Below are 10,301 nucleotides of genomic sequence, written 5' to 3' on the forward strand. Positions count from 1 at the left end.
ACTTTTTATATGCTTAATAGATAGAGTATTGATTGCCGATCTCAGAAATATAAAGTTTGTAGGGTTGGAATTAGCTTAAAAACTGAAAAAAGGTACATTTTTTCTCCAGGGCTCTCCATACATTTTAAAGGGAAAAATGGCACAATTGAATTAGGAAACCATCTAGCAACCTGGACTGTCTTGAAACTACAGTTGCTTCTAGCCGCAAGTTTGTACATGTAATGAGAGTAACTTCAGGTCTTATTGGATCTCAGTGATCTTTATATGCTTTGTGGTGAGCAAATATGATGTTTCACACTTCTCAATACAATGGTGTATACCCATAGGCAAGAGGCTATGTCAATTAAGTAAAAACATCTAATTAACAACTGATAAAGGTAAACAACTAAAGAGGAGATGTCACAATGATGCAACAATACTTAAGGTGGAGTTGTGGTTTCAATGTTGGCATTCTAGTGTTATGCCGACTTTGAAGTGGTTTATACTTTCGAGCTGACACAGCCATCAGAAAATTGCTCTGGAGCTGAAAATCGCTAACCCGAGCGAAGTAACTACGCCCTTTACAGTAAGCACCAATGACTACCTTCCACCCGACAGTACGTTTTTTAAGTTTTAAAGTATTCTACATACATTATAAGGCTTGAGAAGATTACAAAACAACACAAAACTTACTTATAAGTAACGCACACGATAAAACTAAGATTTTCATGATAATCAGCGTGTGGACAAACCACCTAACGATTTTCATCCTCATTGGAACTAGGATCACGGAGCAATCCTAAGTTAAACACGAGTTGTTATTTTGTGCCAGGGTTCTATTGGGCAATATACGGAGAATTTTTTATTAAAAAATCTCGGATACTGGAATGCCTACTAGTAGTCCAAAGTTAGGGTTAGGGGGTTTGGGTTCAGCAATACCTAACTTATATCCCAGTTAGGGGTAGGGTTTGGGTTCAGTTTTAGGTATCTTCTTTGTTATAGGCTAGATCACTATTAATTTTTGTAATGTCTTGCATTTAAAGTATAGTCAAAAATTCAGGGAGCTGGCAGCTAGCAGCGGTAGCACAGTGGTTAGGAATCTGAGGAAAAATAGCTAGTGGGTTCAAGCTTGGAGTTTAGGCCACTCTAAATAAATTCTCTGTTTCCCGTCCACCGCCCGCATCTAGTTACTGTCAGCTCTAAATATTCCATTATTCCGTATTCTTCCATTATTTTCCGGTTATTGTTGCATACTGACAGGCTCACTTGAAACCATGTCAGCTCACGTGTTAGCAGTGCTATCAAGTCAGCACAAACTTCACGTTTGTGTTATTTTTGCAACTTAAAAAGGAAGGAACAAGCTTAAGGTGAAGTTAAGCATGCATTTATGCAGCTTTTTATGGTTGTGCCAGGTAAATAATGGTTTGAAAAGCTGCCAATCTTATAATGAATAATGGACCCCCGCATGCAAATATGCTTGAGCCCAGGACGGGAAACAGAGAATTTATTTGGAGTGGCCTTACCAAAAGCTTTTTTTCTTTTTTTTTTCTGTTTTTAAGTTGAAAGTGGGCCCCAAAAAAAATTAGCCCTCTACTATCCATGGAACCTCTTCTCTTTAATTAAAATAACCAAAGTGGACCAAAAAAAAATTGGCCCGGCACAGTAAAAATAGGCTAAAATCATACATCAGAGTGTTTAAGACCTGAAATTCCCTGGGGGCATTTCCCTAGACCCCCAGATTGACACACAGTTATTAACAAGTGCAAATGTAGTACATAGGTGTGTCATTTAACACATAATGGTGTGTTAAAAATAAAAGTGTGCTAGCTAAAACAACACATGCACCATGCAGATATCTAAAACAGAACACTAATGCACACCAGGATGCACACTCATGTGCTACTATAACACATCTCCATTAGCATGCACACTACATATACACATGCATAGGAACCTCATTTTAACAAAATCATAAACAATTATTTATTTTGCACATCATTGTCAGCCTTATTATTAAGTACACCAGCAGGACTGACTGCATGTTCAGTAAACATCAACAGCAATAACAATTATTAAGTTGTCAAAGACAAGGGCGGCTCTAGGAATTTTGGTTGACAGGTTCCAAATTTTCTGTTGCAAGCATATTAAACATGTGTTAGAAATTGATTGATATATAGGCTGCTTATACTTGCTTCCGCTGGCATCATAGTATCAGGAGAGAACCAGGTGAAGCTATAAGTTTGAAACATACAACAGACAGTAAAAAGTAAAAGTGTCTTCAGTTTCAGCACATGTGCAGCTCTATTTGTGCTAATTTAGCGCTTAGGTGTGTCATTTTAGTGCATCCGACAGTGTGTTAAAAAATGAAAGCTTGCTAAAACACATTAAACAACACACCAGATATCTAAAACAGCACATCGGTGTGCTAATTTTTATAAACTTTAGATTTTAGCACATGTGTAGTTATGCAGTTTTAACACACGTATACTATTTTAAGTGTGCTATATATACATACATATATATATTAATATTTATATATATTATATATATAGCACGTTTTGTGCACAATGAGCATATCTGAGTACAACACCATTATACGTTGATTACTAGTTACACTGTATGTACTTGTTTTTATTTAGCACACAAAACTATTTTAAAATTCCCTCGAGCTTGCTTTCTAAATACGTAGCATACTCAACAATTAAACTTTTATTCTCAACTGCTGAAAGTGTGTTAAAAAAGCAAGAGGTGCACATAGTTTGTCCTATAGATATCACGTCAATGTCATCATTATAACACTCCTGTATCAAGCTCTACAAAGTTATAGTACATATACCAACCATAGAATCTGGTTTCACCCAATAACACAATTACACTCATAACACAGCCCAATGGCAGATCCAGCATGAGGCATCCCTCCCCCACCCTGCCATTTCCTTTTAAAAGAACTGATATGCCAGTAAAACCAAAATCAGTTTATTGCTCATGAATTACTGACAAAGGCAGAATATGTCCTTCCCTTACTGCAAAACCAACTCTAAAAGTAATTATCATTTGACAGGCGTTAAAACTACTAATAGCTTTTGTATCTGCTTTTAAGACTTCACAACCTTCTGGAATATAGCCTAAATGGTAAAATTCAACACTGAATACTACTGTTAGGTGATTATTTGCTGCTATGTGTATGCATCAAAATAACTGATTATATATATATTAGCTGCTCAGAGTTTTAATGGTGTGGATCTGATCTTGTTTGTGCCCCTCCTCTTGCTAGCTCCTGAATCTGCCCCTGCAGCCAGCTTAAATGACTAGCTACAGTAGTCTGATACAGTTGTGAACTTAGATAAGTGTAGCTAGCTTGCTATCATAACGAATTTCACCACATACTGATAGTCACCCCCCAATTCCTCAGAGAAATCCTAGAATAAACACTGAAGTACACATGTTAATTCGGTATACAGTCACCCTCCTTTCTAGGGTGTATGTTAACAATTATTCTGTGTGTCCTTAATCATGCACTCCAGTATGCTTTCAAGGTCTTTCAAAGCGAGCTACACTGAAGTACATGAGAATCAAGGTTAGTCAAATGCCAATTTCATAGACTCTGCCAGTTGTATCCTGCATGCATCTACTGCATTTCTCATGATCAGTATGCATGGCTCAGGGGCGGATCCAGAGTTTGGAAAGGGGGGGGCACCTTGCTGAAAAACAGTTGAAGACAAAAAAAAAAAAAAAGGTCACAACAATAATAGCTAGTTATCCTTTACCAAATATATCTAAAATAAAATCCTATTTATAGCTTCATAGGTAAGCTACACTGCCTCATGAACATTGTGACTGCTTTATTAGAGTAATCGACTGCTCTATTAGAGTATCTCGATCTTGTATGCAATTTCTTGAAGGGAGGAGGGAGGGGGGCATTTGCCCCAAATGCCCCATCCTGGATCCGCCATTGTGGCTATGGAGAAGTATATATATACAACAAAAAATATGAATTACCATCCCTGTCTGTTGGTGGAATTCAATACAGCAGCCCAAATTAACGTTCTTAATAATTACTTTACATCAGTCTTTACAAGTGAAATTCCTAATGTGCATAGTCGCAACATTCCATTATCTACTGCTGGAATAGAATCACTTCTTTCAACCTTAATATGTATTATGATAGTCATACTACGAAAGCTTCAGGACCTCCCTTCCTAGCTATGTAATAGCTCCAATACTTGAGGTTATCTTTAAACAATCTTTGAACAGTGGTAATCTTCAGTGTTGGGAGTAACGCGTTACATAGTTACGTAATATTATTACTTTTGTGGTAACTATATCTAATCCAAAACAGCCAAGCTGTAAAAAAGTGTGCGGCCCTGAGAAAGGCTATGGTGAAAAAAGATGTGAAATCCAAGGTGGCGGCCAAGAAATGGCTGTGATGGTAGGTTAATGGTAAAAATTTTAATAACGACAATTCAGGTGAATTTTGTGCCAAGACCAAGCGGCACCAAATTCACCTGAATTGTTGTTATTAAAATTTTTACCATTAACCTACCATCACAGCCATTTCTTGGCCGCCACCTTGGATTTCACATCTTTTTTCACCATAGCCTTTCTCAGGGCCGCACACTTTTTTACAGCTTGGCTGTTTTGGATTAGATTTCACTTCTTTTTGTATTTGTATACCCCAAAGCCGGCCTATGGCTGGCTTTAGGGCTTTTTAACCTGTCATTTTTTCTTTACTACAGGAAGAAGAAAAGATGAAGCAGGGTGATTTCTTTGTAGCTGACCTCTCTGCAAGGTTATCCTTCTAGCTGATCTCTCTACCGGATGACTTGTTTGTAGCTGAACTCTCTACAGGGTGATTTGTTTGTAGCCGAACTCTCTACAAGGTAACTTCTTCTAGCTGATCTTTCTACAGGGTGATTTGTTTGTAGCTGAATTCTCTACAGGGAAATTTGTTTGCAGCTGAACTCTCTACATGGTAGTTTCTTTGTAGCTGAACTCTCTACAATGTGACTTCTTCTATCTGAACTCTCTACAGGGTGACTTGTTTCTAGCTGATCTCTCTACAGTGTAACTTGTTTCTAGCTGAACTCTCTACAGGGTGATTTGTTTGTAGATGAATTCTCTACAAGGTAACTTCTTCTAGCTGATCTTTCTACAGGGTGATTTGTTTGTAGCTGAATTCTCTACAGGGCAATTTGTTTGCAGCTGAACTCTCTATATGGTAGTTTCTTTGTAGCTGAACTCTCTACAATGTAACTTCTTCTAGCTGAACTCTCTATGGGGTGACTTGTTTCTAGCTGATCTCCCTACAGGGTGACTTGTTTCTAGCTGATCTCTCTACAATGTGACTTCTTCTAGCTGAACTCTCTACAGGGTGACTTGTTTCTAGCTGATCTCTCTACAGTGTAGCTTCTTTCTAGCTGAACTCTCTACAGGGTGATTTGTTTGTAGCTGAATTCTCTACAAGGTAACTTCTTCTAGCTGATCTTTCTACAGGGTGATTTGTTTGTAGCTGAATTCTCTACAGGGCAATTTGTTTGCAGCTGAACTCTCTACATGGTAGTTTCTTTGTAGCTGAACTCTCTACAAGGTAACTTCTTCTAGCTTATCTTTCTACAGGGTGATTTGTTTGTAGCTGAACTCTCTACAGGGCGATTTGTTTGCAGCTGAACTCTCTACATGGTAGTTTCTTTGTAGCTGAACTCTCTACAATGTGACTTCTTCTAGCTGAACTCTCTACAGGGTGACTTGTTTCTAACTGATCTCTCTACAGTGTAACTTGTTTCTAGCTGAACTCTCTACAGGGTGATTTGTTTGTAGATGAATTCTCTACAAGGTAACTTCTTCTAGCTGATCTTTCTACAGGGTGATTTGTTTGTAGCTGAATTCTCTACAGGGCAATTTGTTTGCAGCTGAACTCTCTACATGGTAGTTTCTTTGTAGCTGAACTCTCTACAATGTAACGTCTTCTAGCTGAACTCTCTACAGGGTGACTTGTTTGTAGCTGAACCCTCTACAGGGTGTATTGTTTGTAGCTGAACTCTCTACAAGGTAACTTCTCCTAGCTGATCTTTCTACAGGGTGATTTGTTTGTAGCTGAATTCTCTACAGGGAAATTTGTTTGCAGCTGAACTCTCTACATGGTAGTTTCGTTGTAGCTGAACTCTCTACAATGTAACTTCTTCTAGCTGAACTCTCTACAGGGTGATTTGTTTCTAGCTGATCTCTCTACAATGTGACTTCTTCTAGCTGAACTCTCTACAGGGTGACTTGTTTCTAGCTGATCTCTCTACAGTGTAACTTGTTTCTAGCTGAACTCTCTACAGGGTGATTTGTTTGTAGCTGAATTCTCTACAAGGTAACTTCTTCTAGCTGATCTTTCTACAGGGTGATTTGTTTGTAGCTGAATTCTCTACAGGGCAATTTGTTTGCAGCTGAATTCTCTACATGGTAGTTTCTTTGTAGCTGAACTCTCTACAAGGTAACTTCTTCTAGCTTATCTTTCTACAGGGTGATTTGTTTGTAGCTGAATTCTCTACAAGGTAACTTCTTCTAGCTGATCTTTCTACAGGGTGATTTGTTTGTAGCTGAATTCTCTACAGTGCGATTTTTTTGCAGCTGAACTCTCTACATGGTAATTTCTTTGTAGCTGAACTCTCTACAATGTAACTTCTTCTAGCTGAACTCTCTACAGGTGACTTGTTTCTAGCTGATCTCTCTACAGGGTGACTTGTTTCTAGCTGAACTCTCTACAAGGTAACTTCTTCTAGCTGATCTTTCTACAGGGTGATTTGTTTGCAGCTGAACTCTCTACATGGTAGTTTCTTTGTAGCTGAACTCTCTACAAAGTGACTTCTTCTAGCTGATCTATCTACAGGATGACTTGTTTCTCTCTACAGTGTGATCTGTTCATAGCGGAACTTTCTACTGGATGATTTGTTTGCAGCTAAACTCTTTGCACGATTGTTTCTTTGTAACTGAACTCTCTACAAGGTAACTTCTTCTAGCTGATCTCTCTACAGGGCAATTTGTTTGTAGCTGAATTCTCTACAGGGTGATTTATTTGAGCTGAACTCTCTACATGATGGCTTCTTTGTAGCTGAACTCAATATTAGGCCACACCAAGTCAAACCTTAGTTTCTGGTCACCCGCCCGCATGGAAAACTGGAACCCCAGTTTATGAGGACTATTATTAATATTACAGGCGCTTAAGTGTACGTGACCAAGGACAGTGATTTTTAAACACTGCAAAAGATCGAGATACTCTAATAGAGCAGTCACACTACCCTTAACTTTAATACTAGAATAGACAGATACTACTATAACGTTTTTGACTTGTCCTTGATTAGCTATATAATGCTTCTGTTGCCAGTAAGTAACTTCAGTACAGTATGTATGTAGCATTGATCACTAGCCTAATGATCAGATATACCACAGCTTAAACTTTCCTAACAATTCAGATGTGGTCCTCTAATGATTAATCTAGTAACTCTTCTAGTGGATCTAAACTTGGACTTCCTTATCACTGATCACTGATATACTGACTAGAAATCCGGTAACATTTGGTGAGCTCAAACTTCAACTTTTCCATGATTAAATAATTGCAAGTATGGTCCTAAATTAACAAGTGCATGACATCCCTTAGTTAAAACATTAACTTAGCTTTCCCACATGATCACTGAAAAACACTAGCCTGGAGCACTCAACAACTCAACTCAAAACTTTGACTGCTACTTTACTGAAGGTTTACTGTATAGAAGGCTGGAAACACATGCATATATAGTTGACTAAGACTTCACATTTGAAAGAGTTTCTGATGTGTTAATATAGTTTTGGATTATTATTAGCTAGCTAATAAATAATAATTTCCTGACATAGCTAATGAAACATTTCATTTGTAAAGCAAAAGTAGCTACATGAGCAGACCTTTCCTTAGTGTTAGCTACACATTGTTGTGCTCAGCAGTGTAGCTAGCCATCAACAATTTTCCTGGTGCACTTTGCAGAAGCATAATTAACTACTTATGCTATAAGAATGTTGGGTAAGCTTGGTTGTAAACTCAATATGAAATGGGTAAATTAAGCAAAATTAATAACATTACAGTATTACTGGTGTATATGTAAGAGTCTATGATAGTCCTGAAGTCCTGATCATCCGCCCGCCCGCATCCTTTTGTTGGCTAGGGAGTGACCAGAAACTAAGGTATGACTTGGAGTGGCCTTAGGTATCTTCTTCTAGCTGATCTGACTACAGGGTGACTTGTTTGTAGCTGAATTCCCTACAGAATAACTTGCAATGTAATATAACTGATGAAATTATAAATGCAGCTGAATGCTTTATTAGGGTGACTGTTCTATTAGAGTATCTCGATCTCGCATTTGCTGCACGTAGTTGCCTTTCGAATCATAACTCAGTGATTTGTAATCCGATTCTTCTGTACTACTGCAAGAACTTTCTATGATGATTATTCCAGCTACATAGTGATTTTTAGCTCGTTGCTCTAAGCGGTTTGCCTGGTAGACACGAAAACTAATAGTTTTTTTATTCATAAAAATCGATCGCGTAATTTTGACACAGGTTGGGTTTTGTGTCATATCTCCATGGTCTTTATCCCGATTCCTTTCAAACCACAAAAAGGCACTCCTACGATGGTTGCTCCATCTACATATCAATTTTCAACTGATTCCTCCAAGGGGTTTACCCTGTAGGCGTGACAGACCTTCGATCTTATTTTACGCAAATAATCGGTCATAACTCCGTGGATGTTCATCGGATTCCTACCAAAGTTGGTACGGAGATCCGCCTTAATGAGCCCTTTAAGTGTACCAAATTTCAGCCCGATCCGAGCTCGCATTCGTGTTTTATGGCGAATTTTGCGAAGTGTGCGAAATGAAGAAGAAGAAAAAAACGAAGAAATTAAAACGAAATTTTGTTCGCTCGTATCTCGGAAATGGCTGGTGCGATTTTCTTCAAATTTGGTATGTAGACTCCCCTAACTGGGCGGCACGTCTCCAGCAAATTTGGTTCCAATCGGATAAGGGATCACAGAGCTACATAGGTGTGAAAATTGCGTTTTCTTTCTTCCTGTTAATATACTCACGGTGTGGCGCGCCGGCTTCTTGGGCCGCACGACACACTATCGTGTGTCTTGATATAAGTAATATAACGAAATATGCTATAAAACAGGTACAAATGTAACGCGTTATCTAAGTAATATAGTTATTGTAACGAGTCTAATATTACGTAATATTATTACTACAAATAACGAAGTTACTAAACTCGCTAGTTATTCTCTGAGTATAACGCCTAGCCACATCGAAGTAACGAAGTCTACTGAATGAAGCTTATTCACCAGCTTCTTACTTATAACCAAGAGTTGCACATTGTCTAACAACGCAATCATGTCACGTGATAAGGTGGTAGTTTCACTTGACACGTGACAGCTTAAGGCTGTGGACACAAAGTAATATAATATGTTAATATTATTATAGTTACTTTATTTTATGGGTAATATGCAACTGTAACTAAATAGTTCAGTTGCAAGTAATATGTAATATGTCACTAGTTACTTTTACAAAGTAACTTACCCAACACTGGTAATCTTCCTATGGATTGACGGATTAATTGACTGCGAACATAACTCCTGTATTCAAAAAGGTGTACATAATGACCCCTCCAACTGCAGGCCTATATCATTAACATCTATTTGTTGTAAAACACTTGAGCATATTATATTTTATTCTATTATGGAGCATCTCAAAAGTATGTAATTGATAACCAGCATGGATTTAAATCTGGCCACTCATGCCAAACACAACTTGTTTCACTGGTTGAAGATATCACATATGTGTTGGACAATCATCTCTAGGCTAAGGCCATGAAAAGTTAATTGTATGTTTCTGGTTCCCTTCCTGGTTGCTGAATGAATTGCATAATCACCATACAATAATTTATGATATTTAATGTCTGTTGACAGGTTTTCATACTCTTTCCTTATAAAGATGCACTAACTTTATACGTTAACTTTGTTTCCCTGTATATTGCTATAGCTATGTCAAATGTGTACCACATAAAAAGTTGCAAAAAAAGAAACCTGGTCACCTGGTCAATTTTGGGGAACTGGTAGGACCAGAAACATGTATTCAACTTTGCATGACCTAATATAATATTATTAGATTTTGCTAAGGCTTTTGATAGAGGTCCTCATAAAAGATTCCTGCAAAAATGTTCATCATATGGAGTAGTTAACTGTACATATCAGTGGGTAGAAACATGGCTGACTCAGAGAACACAACAAGTAGCTAGTAATGGATGGTGAATGTTCA

This window comes from Dysidea avara, chromosome 3 (assembly GCF_963678975.1).
Source record: "Dysidea avara chromosome 3, odDysAvar1.4, whole genome shotgun sequence".
Taxonomy (NCBI): domain Eukaryota; kingdom Metazoa; phylum Porifera; class Demospongiae; order Dictyoceratida; family Dysideidae; genus Dysidea; species Dysidea avara.